Source organism: Chiloscyllium plagiosum, unplaced genomic scaffold, assembly GCF_037043375.1.
Source record: "Chiloscyllium plagiosum isolate Xiang-an unplaced genomic scaffold, Cpla_swu_hap1 HiC_scaffold_29, whole genome shotgun sequence".
NCBI lineage: Eukaryota > Metazoa > Chordata > Chondrichthyes > Orectolobiformes > Hemiscylliidae > Chiloscyllium > Chiloscyllium plagiosum.
In genome coordinates, this window is record NW_028270167.1 from 17707983 (window position 1) to 17727674 (window position 19692).

The window sequence follows — 19692 nt, forward strand, 5'->3', positions numbered from 1 at the left end:
AATATTTATAGCTATGGCCTTGATCAGCAATCAGTTTCTGAGTGCAACACAAAACAGTTAGTAACATAAGAAAGTCTGGGTAGAACAAGCCAAATGAGGCACAGGATCCAGTCGACCATGTGTGACAGTAGAAGAAGAGAAACAAAAGGAGAAATAAACAGCAGACTGGCAGAGAAATTGAATTGAAACCAGATGTTGGAAAGAACCGTTGCACTTTGAAAGTTTTCACTGGGCTACAAGTTCAGTTTTAGTGTTTGGCAAGCTTCATACGAACAGCATCTTATCCAGCACTTACTGTAAATATAATAGTTCTTTACAACACACATTGATAACACTGAAGATGCAGAAAAATTCTCTAATGCAATCTTAATTCCAAACCAATTTGAAATAGTCAGCACTTAATTACCATTCTTGTGCACTTTACGCAACAATAATGAGTTTGTATTTTATTGAGAGTGTGCCAATTCTGAAAAAGAAAAAAAAGATTAAAAAGCTAGATTAACGTACAGTTCAGTTAGACAGCTTGTGATGCTAAATAATGTAATCACTGTTACAGATGATGAAGAATGTTGGCATTTGAGCATAAATGGCTGGTGGCAAAGGGAGGAATGATTGAGTAGCTTTGTTTATGAGGAGGGCCATGGGTTGCATAGGCTGAACTGATTACCTTGCCAGCATTCCACAGGGTTCCATAGCACTGACTATGGAAATGTCAAGCAGTGTGTTCTGGGCCTGAGTGAATACATGCTGTGCATGCTGAGATTATAATGCATAATACAAGGATGGTATGGGCTCATTGAAAATGAGTACTGTAGTTGTCTTTTTGGTAAATATGAAACTGTTTCTGAATTCTAATGAGTAACAAAAAGGTGCAGCAACGTTTAAAAAATGTTCAAATACATTGTCCTTCTTAAAGAAAACTTGCTATATTTGTAAGATCATAAAACTTGGTTACTAACCTCTAATTTTAATACAACCTTAGTGTCAAATGAGAAATAACAGCAGTTAAGTCCATATTTATAATTTTGATGCAGGCAGATGTGATTGCAAAAATAACCAGGACACAGACTTATGTCATGTTGGCAAAAATAGTGGAACTGTCAGAAAAGTTGATGTCCCATCCTTAAACACAGCACTTAACATTTTCACGGGTTGGCAATAGAGGTGCATTGTGGTTTGCACATGTGCATTTTCTAAAGCTATTTAAATCATTAGCTATTTTCATGAAGTGGGGTTCAGCATTATAGGCAGGCTAAACGAGCTCCTCGTGGGACTGGGAAACAATGCTGCTCTCAGGAGCAACTGGACAACTAGATTAGCTGGCAATTCCAGCAATATCTAGCAGCGCAGGACTCAGTAATGAAGGAGGCCTGATGGATCATTACTGTGTTATGGAGGAACGGTACATCCAGGGACATTTGGCAGGTTTTGGTTGGTACTTTAGGATGAAAAGTAGAGGCATTAGGAGATGGGCTATGTACTATCTGGACAATTATGAAGGAAGGGAAGGGCACCCCACTTGACAATGGGCTGCCTCCAGCATTAGGGCCCACCTCTCTTCTTTCCATTTTAACAATCTGATAGAAAACCACAAACCCACTCTGCCCAATCCAGTGGGTTAGGTCCATTGAAGTTTTAACAAACTCAGCTGAGTCTTTATTGCTTACTTGTATGTAGTAGGTGGACTACTGATTCCAGAACCCACCTACCCTCTCTATTATGGAGGTGAACTCAGGGATGGGTCAGAATGTGATGGGCTGGTTGCCCGTGCAAAATTATAATTACCCTCCAAAGCCCACTTCCTCAGCCTGATAAAAGCTCAGCCTGTGGAGGCATATAGTGTCATGCCTCTGAGAAAAGTCATAGAGTCATAGAGATGTATACAGCATGGAAACAGACCCTTCAATCCAACCCGTTCATGCCGACCAGATATCCCAACCCAATCTAGTCCCACCTGCCAGCACCTGGCCCAACGTTCTCTAAACCCTTCCTATTCATATACCCATCCAGATGTCTTTGAAATGATTCAATTGTACCAGCCTCCACCACTTCTTCTGGCAGGTCATTCCATACACGTACCACCCTCTGCGTGAAAAAAGTTGCCCCTTAGGTCTCTTTTATATCTTTCCCCTCTCACCCTAAACCTATGCACTCTAGTTCTGGACTCCCCCACCCCAAGGAAGAGACTTTACTTATTTACCCTATCCATGCCCCTCATGATTTTCTAAACCTCTATAAGGTCACCCCTCAGCCTCCGATCCTCCAGGTAAAACAGCCCCAGTCTATTTAACCTCTCCCTATACCTCAAATCCTCCAACCCTGGCAATATCCTTGGAAATCTTTTCTGAACACTTTCAAGTTTCACAACATCTCATCCAAGATGGAGGACAGGAAACATTTCTGGCTATAAGAGCTGCTCCTTTTTTTGAGGTATTTTAGGTATTGGAGGTGATTTCCTTGAATTCCAGGAGCAGCAATTACTGTTTTATATGCTGTTGCATTGTTTTGGAACTTTGGAAAAAAAAGTCAGAACAACAGCAGTTTTAAAAAGGAAAAGAGCAGACAAAGGAAGCACATGGTGCGGACAGGGCAAGAGAGAGAGAGAGAGAGACAGAGAACCTGCACAGTTACTGCCTTTGCTATTTTAATTCATGTGTTGCTGGACATCGGAGTGCATCTGGGAAAATTAACAAACAGTGAATTTCACAACTAATCTTGGAGGAACCGGTTTGGGCGAAGTTCACAACACAGAATCAGATAAGTGAATTGTTGTTTTAAGTCTGTCCAAGAGAAAGGCTGTATTAGTGAGTACAGTGGGTTCTTTCTTGATTATATGTTTTTGAAGATAAGTCTCTTGATTAAACTTAAGATATAAGCCATAGGTCTTAATTTAACCTGGTGCAGTGTTTTGTAGAGGAATAAGACGGTGTTATTTTCTGGGTCTGTAGATTGTGAAGGAGCAAAAATGGCCTTTGCAGTGATGTGTACTTCTTGTCAGATGTGGGAGTTGAAAGAGAGTTTAAGGTTTACTGCGGATTATATCTGCCATAAATGCTGTTGGATGCGAATCTTCTCCGATCGAGTGGATCGGTTGGAGAGACAGATAGAGCGATGGGGAATTCGCAACATCAAATTGATGGATGGCAGTTATAGGAAGGGGGGAATGTCTCAGATATAGTCATATAGATGGGTTAACTCCAGGAAGGGTAAGAGAGGTAGGCCCCTAGGGCAGAAGTCTTTTGTGGATATACCCATTTCAAACAGATACGTTGTTTTGGAAAATGCAGGGGGTGATGGATTCTCAGGAGAACGTAGCACGAACAGTCAAATTTCTGGTAATGAGACTGGCTCTAATGCAACGAGGGGTATGTCGGCTTCCAAGAGATCAATTGTGTTAGGGGATTCTGTAGTCAGAGGTACAGATAGACATTTCTGTGGCCAGCAGAGAAAAAGCAGAATGGTGTGTTGTTTCCTTGGTGCCAGGATCAAGGATGTCTCAGAGAAGGTGCAGAATGTTCTCACGGGGAAGAGGGGCCAGCAAGAGGTCATTGTCTACATTGGAACCAACGACATAGGAAGGGAAAAGGTTGAGATTCTGAAAAGAGATTACAGAGAGTTCGGCAGAAATTTAAAAAGGAGGTCCTCAAGAGTAGTAATATCTGGATTACTCCCAGTGTTACGAGCTAGTGAGGGCAGGAATAGGAGGATAGAGCAGATGAATGCATGGCTGAGGAGCTGGTGCATGGAAGAAGGATTCACATTTTTGGATCATTGGAATCTCTTTTGGGGTAGAATTGCACCTAAATTGGAAGGGGACTAATATACTGGCAGGGAAATTTGCTAGAACTGCTTGGGAGGATTTAAACTAGTAAGATGTGGTGGGTGGGACCCAGGGAGATAGTGAGGAAAGAGATCAATCTGAGACTGGTACAGTTGAGAACAGAAGTGAATCAAACAGTCAGGGCAGGCAGGGAAAAGGTAGGACTAATAAATTAACCTACATTTATTTCAATGTGAGGGGCCGAACAGGGAAGGCAGATGAACTCAGGGCATGGTTAGGAACATGGGACTGGGATATCGTAGCAATTACAGAAACATGACTCAGGGATGGGCAAGACTGGCAGCTTAATGTTCCAGGATACAAATGCTACAGGAAGGATAGAAAGAGAGGCAAGAGAGGAGAAGGAGTGGCATTTTTGATAAGGGACAGCATTACAGCTGTGCTGAGGGAGGATATTTCCAGAAATACATCCAGGGAAGTTACTTGGGTGGAACTGAGAAATAAGAAAGGGATGATCACCTTATTGGGATTGTATTATAGACCCCCTAATAGTCAGAGGGAAATTGAGAAACAAACTTGTAAGGAGATCTCAGCTATCTGTAAGCTATCTTGGGCGGCACGGTGGCACAGTGGTTAGCACTGCTGCCTCACAGCGCCAGAGACCCGGGTTCAATTCCCGACTCAGGCGACTGACTGTGTGGAGTTTGTACATTCTCCCCGTGTCTGCGTGGGTTTCCTCCGGGTGCTCCGGTTTCCTCCCACAGTCCAAAGATGTACACGTCAGGTGAATTGGCCATGCTAAATTGCCTGTAGTGTTAGGTAAAGGGGTAAATGTAGGGGAATGGGTGGGTTACGCTTCGGCGGATCGGTGTGGACTTGTTGGACTAAAGGGCCTGTTTCCACACTGTAAATAATCTAATCTAATCTAAATCTAATCTAATCTAAAGATAATAGGGTAGTTATGGTAGGGGATTTTAACTTTCCAAACATCGACTGGGACTGCCGTAGTGTTAAAGGTTTAGATGGAGAGGAATTTCTTAAATGTGTACAAGACAATTTTCTGATTCAGTATGTGGATGTATCTACTAGAGAAGGTGCAAAACTTGACCTACTCTTGGGAAATTAGGCAGGGCAGGTGTCTGAGGTGTCAGTGGGGGAGCACTTTGGGGCCAGCGAACATAATTCTATTTGTTTTAAAATAGTGATGGAAAAGGATAGACCAGATCTAAAAGTTGAAGTTCTAAATTGGAGAAAGGCCAATTTTGACATTATTAGGCAAGAACTTTCAAAAGCTGATTGGAGGCAGATATTCGCAGGTAAAGGGAGGGATGGAAAATGGGAAGCCTTCAGAAATGAGATAACGAGAGTCCAGAGAAAGTATATTACTGTAAGGGTGAAAGGGAAGGCTGGTAGGTATAGGGAATGCTGGATGACTAAAGAAATTGAGGGTTTGGTTAAGGAAAAGAAGGAAGCATATGTCAGGTATAGACACGATAGATCGAATGAATCCTTAGAAAAGTATAAAGGAAGTATTAGTATACTTAAGAGAGAAATCAGGAGGGCAAAAAGGGGACATGAGATACCTTTGGCAAATAGAATTAAGGAGAATCCAAAGGGTTTTTACAAATATATTAAGGACAAAAGGGCAACTAGGGAGAGAATAGGGCCCCTTAAAGATAAGCAAGGCGGCCTTTGCGTGGAGCCAAAGAAAATGGGGGTGATACTAAATGAATATTTTGCATCAGTGGAAAAGGATATGGAAGATATAGACTTAGGGAAATAGATGGTGACATCTTGGAAAATGTCCAGATTACAGAGAAGGAAATGCTGGATGTCTTGAAACAATTAAAGGTGGATAAATGCCCAGGTCCTGATCAGGTGTACCCGAGAACTCTGTGGGAAGCTAGAGAAGTGATTGCTGAGTCTCTTGCTGAGATATTTGTATCATCAATAGTCACAGGTGAGGTGCCGGAAGACTGGAGGTTGGCAAACGTGGTGCCACTGTTTAAGAAGGGCGGTAAAGACAAGCCAGGGAACTGTAGACCGCTGAGCCTGACCTCAGTGATGGTCAAGTTGTTGGAGGGAATCCTGAGGGACAGGATGTGCATGTATTTGGAAAGGCAAGGACTGATTAGGGATAATCAACATGGCTTTGTGCATGGGAAATCATGTCTCACAAACTTGATTGAGTTTTTTGAAGAAGTAACAAAGATGATTGATGAGGGCAGAGCAGTAGATGTGATCTATGTGGACTTCAGTAAGGCGTTCAACAAGGATCCCCATGGGAGACTGATTAGCAAGGTTAGATCTCATGGAATACAGGGAGAACTAGCCATTTGGATACAGAACTGGCTCAAAGGTAGAAGACAGAGAGTGGTGGTGGAGGGTTGTTTTTCAGACTAGAGGCCTAAAACCAGTGGAGTGCCACAAGGATCGGTGCTGGGTCCTCTACGTTTTGTCATTTACATAAATGATTTGAATGTGAGAATAAGAGGTACAGTTAGTAAGTTTGCAGATGACACCAAAATTGGAGGTGTAATGGACAGCGAAGAGGGCTACCTCAGATTACGAGAGGATCTGGACCAGATGTGCCAATGGGCTGAGAAGTGGCAGATGGAGTTTAATTCCGATAAATGCGTGGTGCTGCATTTTGGGAAAGCAAATCTTAGCAGGACTTATACGCTTAATGGTAAGTTCCCTTGGAATGTTGCTGAACAAAGAGACCTTGGAGTGCAGGTTCATAGCTCCTTGAAAGTAGAGTCGCAGGTAGATAGGATAGTGAAGAAGGTGTTTGGTATGCTTTCCTTTATTGGTCAGAGTATTGAGTACAGGAGTTGGGAGGTCACGTTACGGCTGTACAGGACATTGGTTAGGCCACTGTTGGAATATTGCATGCAATTCTGGTCTCCTTCCTAGCAGAAAGATTTTGTGAAACTTGAAAGGGTTCAGAAAAGATTTACAAGTATGTTGCCAGGGTTGGAGGATGTGAGCTACAGGGAGAAGCTGAACAGGCTGGGGCTGTTTTCCCTGGATTGTTGGAGGCTGAGTGGTGACCTTATAGAGGTTTACAAAATTATGAGGGGCACGGATAGGATAAATAGACAAAGTCTTTTCCCTGGGATTGGGGAGTCCAGAGCTAGAGGGCATAGTTTTAGAGTGAGAGGGGAAAGATATAAAAGAGACCTAAGGGGCAACATTTTCACGCAGAGGGTGGTACGTGTATGGAATGACCTGCCAGAGGATGTGGTGAAGGCTGGTACAATTTCAACATTTAAGAGACATTTGGATGGGTATATGAATAGGAAGGGTTTGGAGAGATATGGGCTGGGTGCTGGCAGGTGGGACTAGATTGGTTTGGGATATCTGGTCGGCATGGATGGGTTGGACCGAAGGGTCTGTTTCCATGCTGTACATCTGTATGACTCTATCTCTTGATAATCAGAATATTTCTTTAGAGAATTAAGAAATCCCCCTTTCCTCATCCTGTGACACCTTTAGGAGAATCAAGCTGATCTTTGATGGAGATAAGGTGCCTTTTGCTTGAAGTCAGGTAACCTTGCGCGATATATGAGATGTTCTTTCTGGGAGGTAAGTTGCTCTTTGTAAGTGTTTTCTGTGATACATAAATGTGTGTAAATAGTTCATAAACCCATTAATGTCTAGTTTATTGGACTTTGCAAAACCAACTGTCAAGACTGTGAAAACAACTGTCAAGTGGATATGCCAAATGTGTTACGAAAACCTGTTTGAAGTGTTGAGTCAACTATTGGAAGGATTTGTAAACAGGAGTTAATGAAGTGTTAAAAGATCCTGGCAAGAGCACCTGTGGAAAGGTGTTATCATGCTGTCAGGGAACTTAAAAAATCTTAATTTACAAATCTAAATTTGAAATATTTGAAAATAAAAGTATGAATTGTTAGAGCCATAAAATAATTCCTTGCTATTTTGCTCTGTGTTGACTTAGGCTTCAGGGATTCCATACCAGGATTACTGCCGAAAAACTGATTCTAAAACCATCCATTTTCACAGTGGGTATCCTCAATTTTACTCTTTCATTGATAGCTACACGTAAGTATACACTCACAGAGGTGAGGTACTGAATGAATTCTAATATCTGTGGTTATGGGAGATTGCACATTTGAATGAAATGTTTGGAGCTTTAAGTCTTTGTTTAAATGCAGTTTTATAAGACTTTAGTTAGGTCACACTTGGAGTATTGAGTTCAATTCTGGTTGCCACATGGCAGGCAGGTGTGGAGCTCTGGAGAGGGTGCAGGAGAGGTTTACCAGCATGCTTCCTATATTAGAGGGTACGCACTGTAAGGAGAGGCCAGAAAACCTTGGGTTGTTTTCTCTGGAATGGTGGAGACTGAGGGGAGACTTGATGGAATTCGATAAAATTATGTGAAGCATAGATAAGTTTGACAGTCAGAATCTTTTCCCCAGAGTTGAAATGTCTAATACTAGGGGGCATGCATTTAAGGTTAAAGGGAGAAAGCTCAAAGAAGATGGTGAGGAGCAAGCTTTTCATACAGAGTGATAGAAGTCTGGAACACACTGCTGGGATGGTGGTGGAGGCAGATATGATGGGGGCAGTTAAGAAATTTTTAGATCAGCACATGAATATGCAAGCAATGGAATGATATGGACCAAAGGCAGGCAAAAAGGATTAAGTTAACTTGGCGTCATGTTCAGCACAATATTGTATGCTGAAGGACCTGTTCCTGTGTTGTATTGTTCTAGATTAGATTACTTACAGTGTGGAAACAGGCCCTTCGGCCCAACAAGTCCATACCGACCTGCCGAAGTGCCAGACCCATTCCCCTACATTTATCCCTTCACCTAACACTACGGGCAATTTAACATAGCTAATTCACCTAACCTGCACATTTTTGGTCTGTGGGAGGAAACCGGAGCACCTGGAGGAAACCCACGCAGACACGGGGAGAATGTGCAAACTCCACACAGTCAGTCACCTGAGGTGGGAATTGAACCTGGGTCTCTGGTGCTGTGATGCAGCAGTGCTAACCACTGTGCCACCGTGCCGCCCACCTTCTATGTTCTATGAAGGTGTGTAAAGATGATAAATGAGTGTTTGAATGATTTTATTTCAATGGAAGAATGTCTGTAAGAGATACTTACAGATATGATTGATACTTGGTGAATTGGCATGAACTGTGCAAGAGAAATTGTAGTGGGTGGGTCAGCATGGGTTGGCATGAGATAGCACAAAGTTGGCATAAGGCCTTTAAAATGGCCATGTTTGCTGTGTAGGGGCCTAGGTTGGCAGGAGGGTGTGAGGGGCTTAGGCCTGGTCAGATGGGTACAAGGATCAATTGTGGCCATAAGTGTTGTTTGGTGAGAATACCTTGTCATGGTGTACTTAGATGCATGTAACTACAATAAATCAAATCAAACATGGAGTCATGGGAGATGAGTAATGGCATAAGTTGGTGCATGAGGTGGGTGTCACAGCATGGGAGTGATGAGGGCTGGAAGGGCATTTCATGTTTTGTTCATGTTTCATATAAACTTTACAGCACAGTGCTCCATTGCAGATGTTCCAATCCGCATGCCTTCACATCTGGCAGGTTTCATCTTCATTCCTCCCAAGAGGCCCTGTCATCCTGGAGTTAAAAATCAGACCTTCCAGGCCCCTTATCCCAGGCTGTGTTTTGTGAGCCAGGATATGTCTCAAATCTAGAGTCCAAATCTGAGACCGAAAATCCAGGTCATGTTTTCATCGTGGTATAGCGAGAGCACTTAAGTACAACCATTTGATTTTCTTTCGTACCAATGTTCATTGGGTTGAGTGGGTTGTAGATATGTTGGGGGGTGGGTAAAGGGATAGATTAAATGAACACGTTTCAATGCAAATGAAAGACAGATATAAGTAATAGTTTAGAGGAAGTGAATTGATTCACGTGCCTGTCCAATACAACAGTTATAGGACAAAATGTACCAGCCCAATATGGATTCAATCAACTTCATCAGTTCTCCATGCAGGGTGAGAAAGTTGTTTTGGTTCATGTTTTGCAGGATATTATTTACAGTTGCAAGAGAAATCACACTTTACCTTTTATCCTTGTAAGTGGATAGATTTTTTTTTTACCTCAGCCTTCACAAGATTAAGATGCTTTTGTTACTATGCTACATATTGATCTGCTTGCTTTTATCCTTCTGCTTGATGTGGGTATCTGTAGCAATGTCAGCATTTGCTGCCTAATCTAAGTTTCCCTTGAGAATGTCATGGCAAGCTGTATTTTTCCAACTGTTGTGGCCCAGCTGGTGCAGATACCTTCATCATGTCATTAGGAAGGGAATTCTGGAGTTTTGTCAATGCTGGGAAGATGATATAATTCCAACTCAGGATGGTGTGTGGCTTGGAGGTGTACTTATAGATGTCCCAGTACATCTGCTGCCCATGTCCTTCTAGATAGTAAAGGGCATAGGTTTGAAAGTTCCTATTGAAGGAGCCTTGGAGAGTTTCTGTACTACGACTTGTATATGGTACCCACTGCTGTGATTGTGCATTGGTGGAGGAAGGAATGTATGTTTCATTTGATAGATGGGTTAAGGCAATGCAAATGTTCAGAATGTTGCTTGTGGGAAATTACTGTGCACAAATTGGCTGTGGTGTTTCTTACATTACCACGGTGACTACACTTCAAGAGTCATTCACTGGCTGCAAAGGGCTTTGGGATTCCCTGTAGTCGTAAAAGGGAGTATATAAATGCAGGTCTTTTTACTGATTTAATCAGGGAAATTGGACAGACTCCAAAATAAATGGGCAGAGTAGAATAGCAATAAAAGTCAGTAGCCCTGAGTTTGCTCAAAACAAAACAAACTCTTGTGCTTATTTAATTTCTACATTCAGTAAGTGCATATATTGAGTTGTTATACTGCCTCATGCACATAATATCGCTCTAACATTTAATCCTCAGGAATTCCCGAGAGGACTTAGCAGTGAAGGAGACAAATTACAACTTATTTTATCTTTTTAGGCACTTGAATCATACTCATGTGTTTTCAAATTATGGTTATTATGCAATTCCTTAAATAATACAAGTCATAACACTTCCTTATGCTTGATGTATAGAACTGTAAGATTGGGAATTTGTTAAGAGTGAGATTTATGTGTAGCAAAGGTAAGCCAGATCACAAATGCATTGAATTACATGGGGTTGTCTTCATTTTAAGAATGCTTAGTAATTTGGATGGTTCAGTGACTTATTGGTTAGCACTCCTACTGGTAAATGAAGGGTCAGGATGGTGACTTGGTCTGGGTTGGGTGCTATTTGGAGGCTAGCCTCTTCCTGCACTGTAGAGATTCTATGCTACATGTCAAAATTGAGAATATTTTTAGTCTAAGATGAGTGAGATATGACAAATGGTATCGGGAGGTGATAACTTAGTGATATTATCATTGGACGATAAATCCAGTGACGCCAGGTAATGATCTGCAGCACAAGTTAAAATCCTGCCAATTTTTTTTTTACTAATGCCTGCTAACTCTAACACTAACTCTTCGCTAACTCTAATCTATATGTAACTCCATGTGGTTAACACTTATTGGCTCTCTGGGCAATTAGAGATGGACAATAAATGGCCAGTGATGCCTAAGTCCTGTAAATGAATTTAAAAAGTAACTTATTCAGATACAAGGAAATGGCTTTAAAACTGACTTTGTTTGTATTCCTGATACTCTTTTTCATACACAAACTGCAATGGCAGCTTCTGAAAATCCATTGCCTTACCAAATTTCTGAATACAAATCCATGATAAACATAACTAGAACTACATAACCATAAAACATAATGAGATAACCCAAATCTCCAAGCATGGAGTAATTGATGGAAGTTAGTTACCCCAAGGGTTCAACCCCACTTTGAGTTTGAAATAATGTAAAAAAGAAATTCAGTTTGGATTGTTGGATTTTTGATGTTTTCCAAACACCTTAAGATTGCAACTTTAAATTCCTCCTGGCTGTGCATTACTTTAGAGGTTATGATAATTTTGCACAGCAAAAATACTTTGCTACTTATCACATCCTCTTCCAGGAAAGGTTACCATTTGATGTTTAGATTGTTGCAGTACCATTACATAAACTATTGACATATAGGCAGAAACAAATAAAGGTCCGATGTCAAAATGCTCACCAAGGTAAGGGCAGACCACTGGCAGTCAGAACACTGGACAAGACCGAGCAAATGTCAGCCATTTGGCCCATCTACAATGCATCTTTGGGGTAGTATACTGAAAGTCAAGCCTGTGTTATTCCCAGAGCAGTCAAAAAGTGAAAAATTTTAAGTATGCAGAATTCTCCAAATTACCTGTCTATTCAACACAAAATGATAGAAAGTGTAGACATGGTTTCTGTACTTGATGAGAATGACAATTTATTAGAATTAGATAGATTCTAACTATAGATAAGCAATTATGAATTGTCAACATTTAACTCTTCTCATCAAATCTCGAATCTCCTTATAAACTCCTGCTCTACACCTACATAGAGATAGAGTCAAATGGGAAAGAAATACATGGGTGTGATGTGTGGGTGGATTGACTTGGGAGGGCATTCAATGATGCTTGTCCACAGGGTCTGCTGAGATGGTCCTTACGGTTTGTAAGGGCGTACTGATTCCCCTTTCCCATTTACTTTCACTGGCTTGTTGAAAGTACAGGGTGATTGGTTTGCACTTATGAAGAACTTTGAGTTATCAATTTAAATTCACTGCTTAAAGCAGAAGCTTTACCGCACAAAGGCGAAATAAACCAGCTATCTTCAAGCTTGAGATATTTTCTACTTCAGAGCAAAAAAAGCTCCTTCTCCTTCAGGGGTCTGATGGTTTCTGCCAAAACAGTCACACCGCCAAGTTATTTCACGACCTGGAAGCCAATCATATAGCTGGTAGCAGATAGTCAGCCTATGTCATCAATAACTGATCGATAATCCATGTATCAATCAACTATCTTTTGTCAACCAAAGCTCAATTCATCAAATCCCTTTGTCTCCAACTTATCTACAAACTAGAAGTTCACTGCTTCTTCACAAAGCAACTGTATCAACAATATTTACAATTAAAGTTAGGTTATTTGCCTTTTAGCAATCTTAAAGAGTTCTAAAATAGTTTCTAAAATGGAGTGTGTGTGTGTGTGTAAGCTTTGTTAAGTGTGTGCGAGTGTGATGGGGTATATGTGAGAGAGAGCATGTATCATGCAGTGGGGTCACCTGTAGTGTGACATGAACTCAAGGTCCGGGTTGAAGCCTATCTCATGGGTACCAAACTTTGGATATTGTACTAGAATCTGTAAAAAGAACCTGTTGAAGGGAGATTAAATTTGTCAATTGGGCCTGAAAAAGCACTTGACAAAGGAAGTTATCAAGCTGTCCAAGCATTTAAAAATCCTGTACAAAGTTAAAAGATCGCACAACACCAGGTTATAGTCCAACAGGTTTATTTGGAAGCACTAGCTTTCAGAGCGCTGCTCCTTCATCAGGTAGTAGTGGAGTATAAGATTGTAAGACACAGAAGTTATTGCAAAAGTTTACAGTGTTGTAATAGAAATTATGTATTGAAAAAGACCTGGATTGTTTATTAAGTCTCTCATCCATGTCTTTTTCAATACATAATTTCAGTACATCACATTCTAAATGTTTGCTATGAATTCTGTGTCTTACAATCTTATGCTCCACAACCACCTGATGAAGGAGCAGTGCTCCAAAAGTTAGTGCTTCCAAATAAACCTGTTGGACTATAACCTGGTGTTGTGTGATTTTTAACTTTGTACACCCAGTCCAACACCGGCATCTCCAAATCATTTAAAATCCTGTTCTTCTAATCTTTGAAAAAAATATTTGGAGTGTTAAAAATATGATAGCTTGTTGCACATCTGTTGACATGAGCCGTTGGACTTCCAGTGCTGAATTATTGTTACATAATTGATTTCACAACCATTTATTACTACAATAGGCACCTTCCATTTCTCAATTTGATTGATAGCAACAAATAGCTATAAAGACTTTGATGTGGCATTATGAATTCCAAAGATTGTCCTTATAAGGGATTTTGCACTTGAATAAATTGTGTGTTGTTAAAGGTTTTTATTCAATTGAATAATGTAAATATAGTCAAAGCTTTTTTGGGGTTTTCTTCAATATAATAAAGTCTGCAATAGACACTGAGAACATTTTAAATAGAAGTTTATTTGATCACATTTCTACATCAACCTTGAGGCGTGTTCATGTTGAACATTAGGAGAGTTGTCATGGCAGGTGTAAAGACAAAAACTAGTGGATGGTGTATGGAGTCGATGGGTTGACAAGGAGTCTATGAAAGTCCATGTAGAGTGGGAAGAGGGGCAGAGATTGACATGATGGGTGTGAGGTCCATAGAGGGCATAGGACCATGAGGAAGCACAGAATTTGTTTGGAGTGTATACCGCGGCATGAAAATATAAAGTGGCATGGGTAATGTAGTGGGTGTGAGGACTGGATGAATGCTTCATGTTTTATTTTGTTTTGATTAAACTTCAATATAGTATCAGTGCATGTTGGAGGAGAAAGTGAGGACTGCAGATGCTGGAGATCAGAGCTGAAAATGTGATGCTGGAAAAGCGCAGCAGGTCAGGCAGCATCCAAGGAGCAGGAGAATTGACGTTTCGGGCATGAGCCCTTCTTCAGGAAGGGCTTCTTCAGTGCATATTGTCCATGCAACTCACACACAGAAACCTCTTATCTCAGACTGGGGTCACCTGGCCTGTCTCCTGGAGAATCCCAAAACCCTGCAATGAAAATTGGACTTTTCCAGGCTAAGTTTGCACAGTTTGAAAATGTCTTGACTCTGTAGTCCCTTCCCAGGAGTGAAAAATTCAGGCCTTGATAATATTTGTTGATACACATCTATTGAGGTGCTTATTCCATTACTCAGTACTGGGTCCTTACCAAGACAAGTCCATATTGTGCCTCATTGTTGATTTTTCTCCAAGGCTTATCAGTCTGTCATTTCTTTTTTGACTTTCTAAATCCTCAGAACATTCAGTCTATTCCCTCCTATCAGTCTATCAGGTGTTCAAAAAGACACCTCACAAAAGGTTAAGTCATAAGACAAGAGCTTACTTTATTGGAGGTCATATATTGACATGGATAGAGAATTGGCTCATGGGCAGAAAACAGCAAGTAGGGATAAAGGATTTTTTTTCACATTGGTTACCCGTGACCATGGGGTTCCACAGAGGTTAATTCTGGAACTGCGAGTGTTTACAGATATATTAATGAATTAGAGGAAGGAAGTGAAAGTACTGTAGTTAAATTTACAGACAAACCTAAAATAAGTGGGAAGGCATGTTGTGAGAGGGATACAAGCAGTTTACAGAGAGATAATAATTGGTTAGGTTAAGTGGACAAAAAGTTGGCAAATGGAATATAAGTGGGAAAACGCAAAGTTGTTAATTTTAACAGAACAAAAATACAGAATATTATTTAAATGGAAAAAAACTGCAGAAATCAACAACACAAAGTGACTTGGGAGCACTTATGCACAAAATACAGAAAGCAAGCACACAGGTGTAACAGGAAAGCTAATAGAATGTTGTCCCTTATTTCATGCTGGGGCGTTGGAGGGTAAGAGTAGGGAAGTCTTACTGTAAACATACAAAGTGTTGGTGAGACCATATTTGAAATATTGTGAGCAGTTTTGGTCTCCTATTTGAGGAAAGACATCATTCTATTGGAGGCAGCTCAGAGAAGGTTCACTTGGATGATCCCTGGAATGGAGGGATGTCTTATGAGCAAAAGCTAAACAAAAAGAGTTCTTAAATGGCTTGACAGAGGATGTTTCCCCTCATGGGAGAGTCTAGAACCAGAGAGCATAGTCTCAGAATAAAGGGGTGCCAATTTAAGTTTGAAATGGGGAGGAATGACTTCTCTCAGAGGATTGAGAAACTTTGAACTCCTTGCTGTGGGGGCAGAACCCTTGTGTATATTAAAGGCTGAGACACATAGAGTCTTCAGTTCAGTCAGGGAATCACGTGTTACTGGGAAAGGACAATAAAATGGATGTGAGGTATATTGAATCAGCCACAATGCTATTGGATAGTGGAGCAGGCTTGAGGGACTGTTCTTACAGTCTTATGACATGAGATAAGAGCAGTTCTGCATTAACCTCCAGCTGGTTATTTTTCTCTTGCTCATTTCGATGGATCACTCCAGGGAAGTACAGTGCAGACAGCTGAAATCGTGTTAATCTTTTCAATAAAAACAGAAATACAGATGTTTTTTTAATATTCGGTGGCTCAGTGGTTAGCACTGCTGCCTCACAGTGTCACGGACCCAGCTTTGATTCCCGCACAGGGCGACTGTCTGTGTGGAGTTTCCACATTCTCCCTCTGTGTCGATGTGTGTTTCCTCCGGGTGCTCCGGTTTCCTCCCACAATCCAAAGATGTGCGGGTTAGGTGAATTGGCCATGCTAAATTGCCCATAGTGTTAAGTGCATTAGTCAGGGGAAAATATAGGGTAGGGGAATGGGTCTGGGTGGGTTACTCTTCAGCGGGTTGGTGTGGACTTGTTGGGCTGAAGAGCCTGTTTCCGCACTGTAGGGAATCTAATCTAGTCATATTCCTCCATGAGTTGCAGGTGTCAATGGCAAGGTCAGCATTGATCACTCATTCATTCCTAATTGAGTTTGGATCTGGGCCAGTTGAGAGTTCACCACATTGTGGATCTGGAGTCACATGTCCTTCACTAAAAGACGTTAGTGAACAAATTGGGCTTTTACAACAATGACTGCATGATTTGAGATTTTATTGAATGCAAATTTTACTGTGTCTCATGGTGAGATCTGAAAACTCATGTCCCCAGAACATTACCCAGGGGGTTGAAATTATATACCCAGTGACAATGCCACTACACCATCATCCCTGATCACAAATGCTGACTGCTTACATAAATGTTGAAATGCATGGATTAAATTCACAGCAGAGGGAAATGTAAAGAGTTATTGACGTCTTAGATCTGTGTTTGCTGTTCCGAATATCTGTAATCCTGCCAGGCCCAGGGTAAATTATTTTTGTTTGAAAGGCACAATTATAGGAGACTTGTGAAATGCTGAAAAATGTATCAATGTTGCCTGGGGTACACGCCCGCAATGAAAACTAAAAGTCACATCTTTCTTTAGTTATTTCTGAATTTAGTATCACTACACAATGCATTGTCATGAACTTCGGTGATTCTTTTGATGTTAAGTACTTTGGCGTTATTGATCACAAAGTAGTCTTCGCTGCCCATCCAAAGTTGCATGAGGACATTAACAGCAACACAATATGTGAAACCGGTCATTTGCAGTCAGGAGAGGCTGCTTTCTGTTGAGGATATTAATGAGAAAACATTATTTGGTCCCAAGACACGAATAATAGATTTATAGAATTCAATCTCATGTTTTGTTGCCATCAAAGCAGAAAATGGGAGAAATTCTCAATGAAACAGGTCCTAGCTATGGAATAGATTTCAGATTTTAGTTCATGGCTTTTCATCCAAAAATGTAATTTACCAGAGAAACTATCTCTGCTTCTCTCTCTGCATATTTTGCAAGACCTGTTGACTATTTCCAATACTTTCTGTTTTCATTTCAGATAGACAGCATCTGCAGTATTTTGCTTTAATGATTTGTCATGGTGGGATTTACAACGGACAATCTTTGGGACACAATCCAGCACTGTAACCACTCAGGTGACTGCATCCTTTCACCCAAGTGATTGAATTTTGAGCAAAAACGTACAGCTAACATTAAGATGAGCTGCTATCATGTTGCATTTTCAGTCTAATGAGTGTTCATGTCAGTCTTTAAGTCTGCTTTGAACTGGCAGCCTTGTTTTTGAAGATCATGGTCAGCTTTTCCAGGATTTCAAGGTTGGTCTGTGTCTAATACCATTTGGAAAGGCTTTGTATGCAGTCACAATGAGACAGGATGTATGGCCTTATGGCTTGGCAGTCATTATATCGGCACACCTACTTAACGTTAAAAAGTTAGAAGAAAGCAACATGTTGATAATAATTTGTTTTTTTTTTATTGTTGGATATGCTTGTTTTCCATTATAAAATCTAAGTGAAATAGTGATTATCCTCAGTATGATGTTCTCTATTCATATAAAAGCCCATTGTGCCACTGTACAAACACCTTGGCATGGCCCTGATACTAAAGCTGTGTGGTTAGCTTTCATTGCCTCATACATAGTTTAAAAATTAAGGTTATCATTTGGTTATAAAATATAATCCTTCCCTCATGACTGTTGATTCGAATACCCTTTAAGTCTTGTGTAATTCATAAGTCAGTACACAAATCACAAAAATCATGGCCTTTTCCTGCTGCCTGTCCCCGTTCTGCTCAGGGCCCCCTGACCATCCCCTTCTCCGCTCAGGGCTCCCTGCCATCCCCGCTCCACTCCATGCCTCCAGCTTGCTCTACATCAGGGGAAAACATGAAAAGGGGGAAAGGGGAAAAAGAAAAGAAAAAGGAAAATAAACAGGAGGGGCTCCAGTTGGAGGGTTCTACCTACTCCGCCGCTATCTTTATTTAAACCATGGTTCTTCCAATATTTTTAATTCAATAGATGTTTATTTTGAGATTAATTTAAGTTTAAACACTATTTTCGACTGTTGCCTACACAACCCTGTATTTGGTCTCTATGACGTGACCATTTGGGGTGGCATGGTGGCTCAGTGGTTAGCACTGCTGCCTCACAACACCATGGTCCCAGGTTTGATTCCAGCCTCGGGTGACAGTGTGGAGTTTGCACCTTCTCCCTGTGTCTGTGTGGGTGTGCTCTGGTTTCTGCCCACAGTCCAAAGATGTGCAGGTCAGGTGAATTGGCCATGCTAAATTGCTCACTAGTGTTAGGAGGGAAATGGTTCTGGGTGGGTTACTTTTCGGAGGGTCGGTGTGGGCTGAAGGGCGTGTTTCCACATTGTAAGAAATCTAATCTAACAATTATGAACAATACCTACCCTTTCTTCACTTGCAACATGTACTTTGGGCTGTATTTTAACTGTGTATTGCTGCATGTCAATTGCTGAAACAATGTGGATTCTGACAGCTTTCTCACCAATTGTCAATCTATGGAACACAGCTCTCTTCTTTTGTATGCCAAAGCTGTCCCTTTTCCAAATTAATTATTATTGTAATAGTTCTTTTGTTTCTTCCTCGTTAACTGCTTTTCTGCTCTGGTTCATTTCTCACTGGCCGGTTCACCAGTATTTCCTTACATAGTGGATCTCTTGCTGATAAGGAAAATCCCCTGAAGTTAATGCAAAAGCTTTGTTCCCTTTTCCCATTTTCCTACCTTATCCATTTTCTTTTATTAAACAAAATAAAGTTTTTATATTTATTTCTTGCGTTATAACATTTACTGATACTAGAATTAAACATTACTTGCACACCTCCAAGAAAGCAACACAGATTGAAATATTTATATAAATAGATAACAGTAATAATGGATGATTTTCACACTGTAACAAGGTGATATTGATTCTGCACAGTTGCACTCATCCATTCTTCTGTCGTATTAAAAACAGTAAACACATGACAAATAAATTCTACAAAGAAAATGACTATATCATAAAAATTGACAGAGTGGGAAGATTCTGAGATAACTCGTAAAATACTTGACTGGCATGCATATTTCAATTTCCTCATCTAGCCAGTGATAAATAATGATAATCAAGAAATCCAAAGATGTGCGGGTTAGGTGAATTGGTCATGCTAAATTGCCCATAGTGATAGGTGCATTAGTAGGGAGTAGGTGAATGGGTCTGGGTGGGTTACTCTTCGGAGGATTGGTGTGGACTTGTTGGGCTTGAAGGGCCTGTTTCCGCACTGTAGGGAATCTAATCTAATCAAATAGTTAAAAGCCAATGT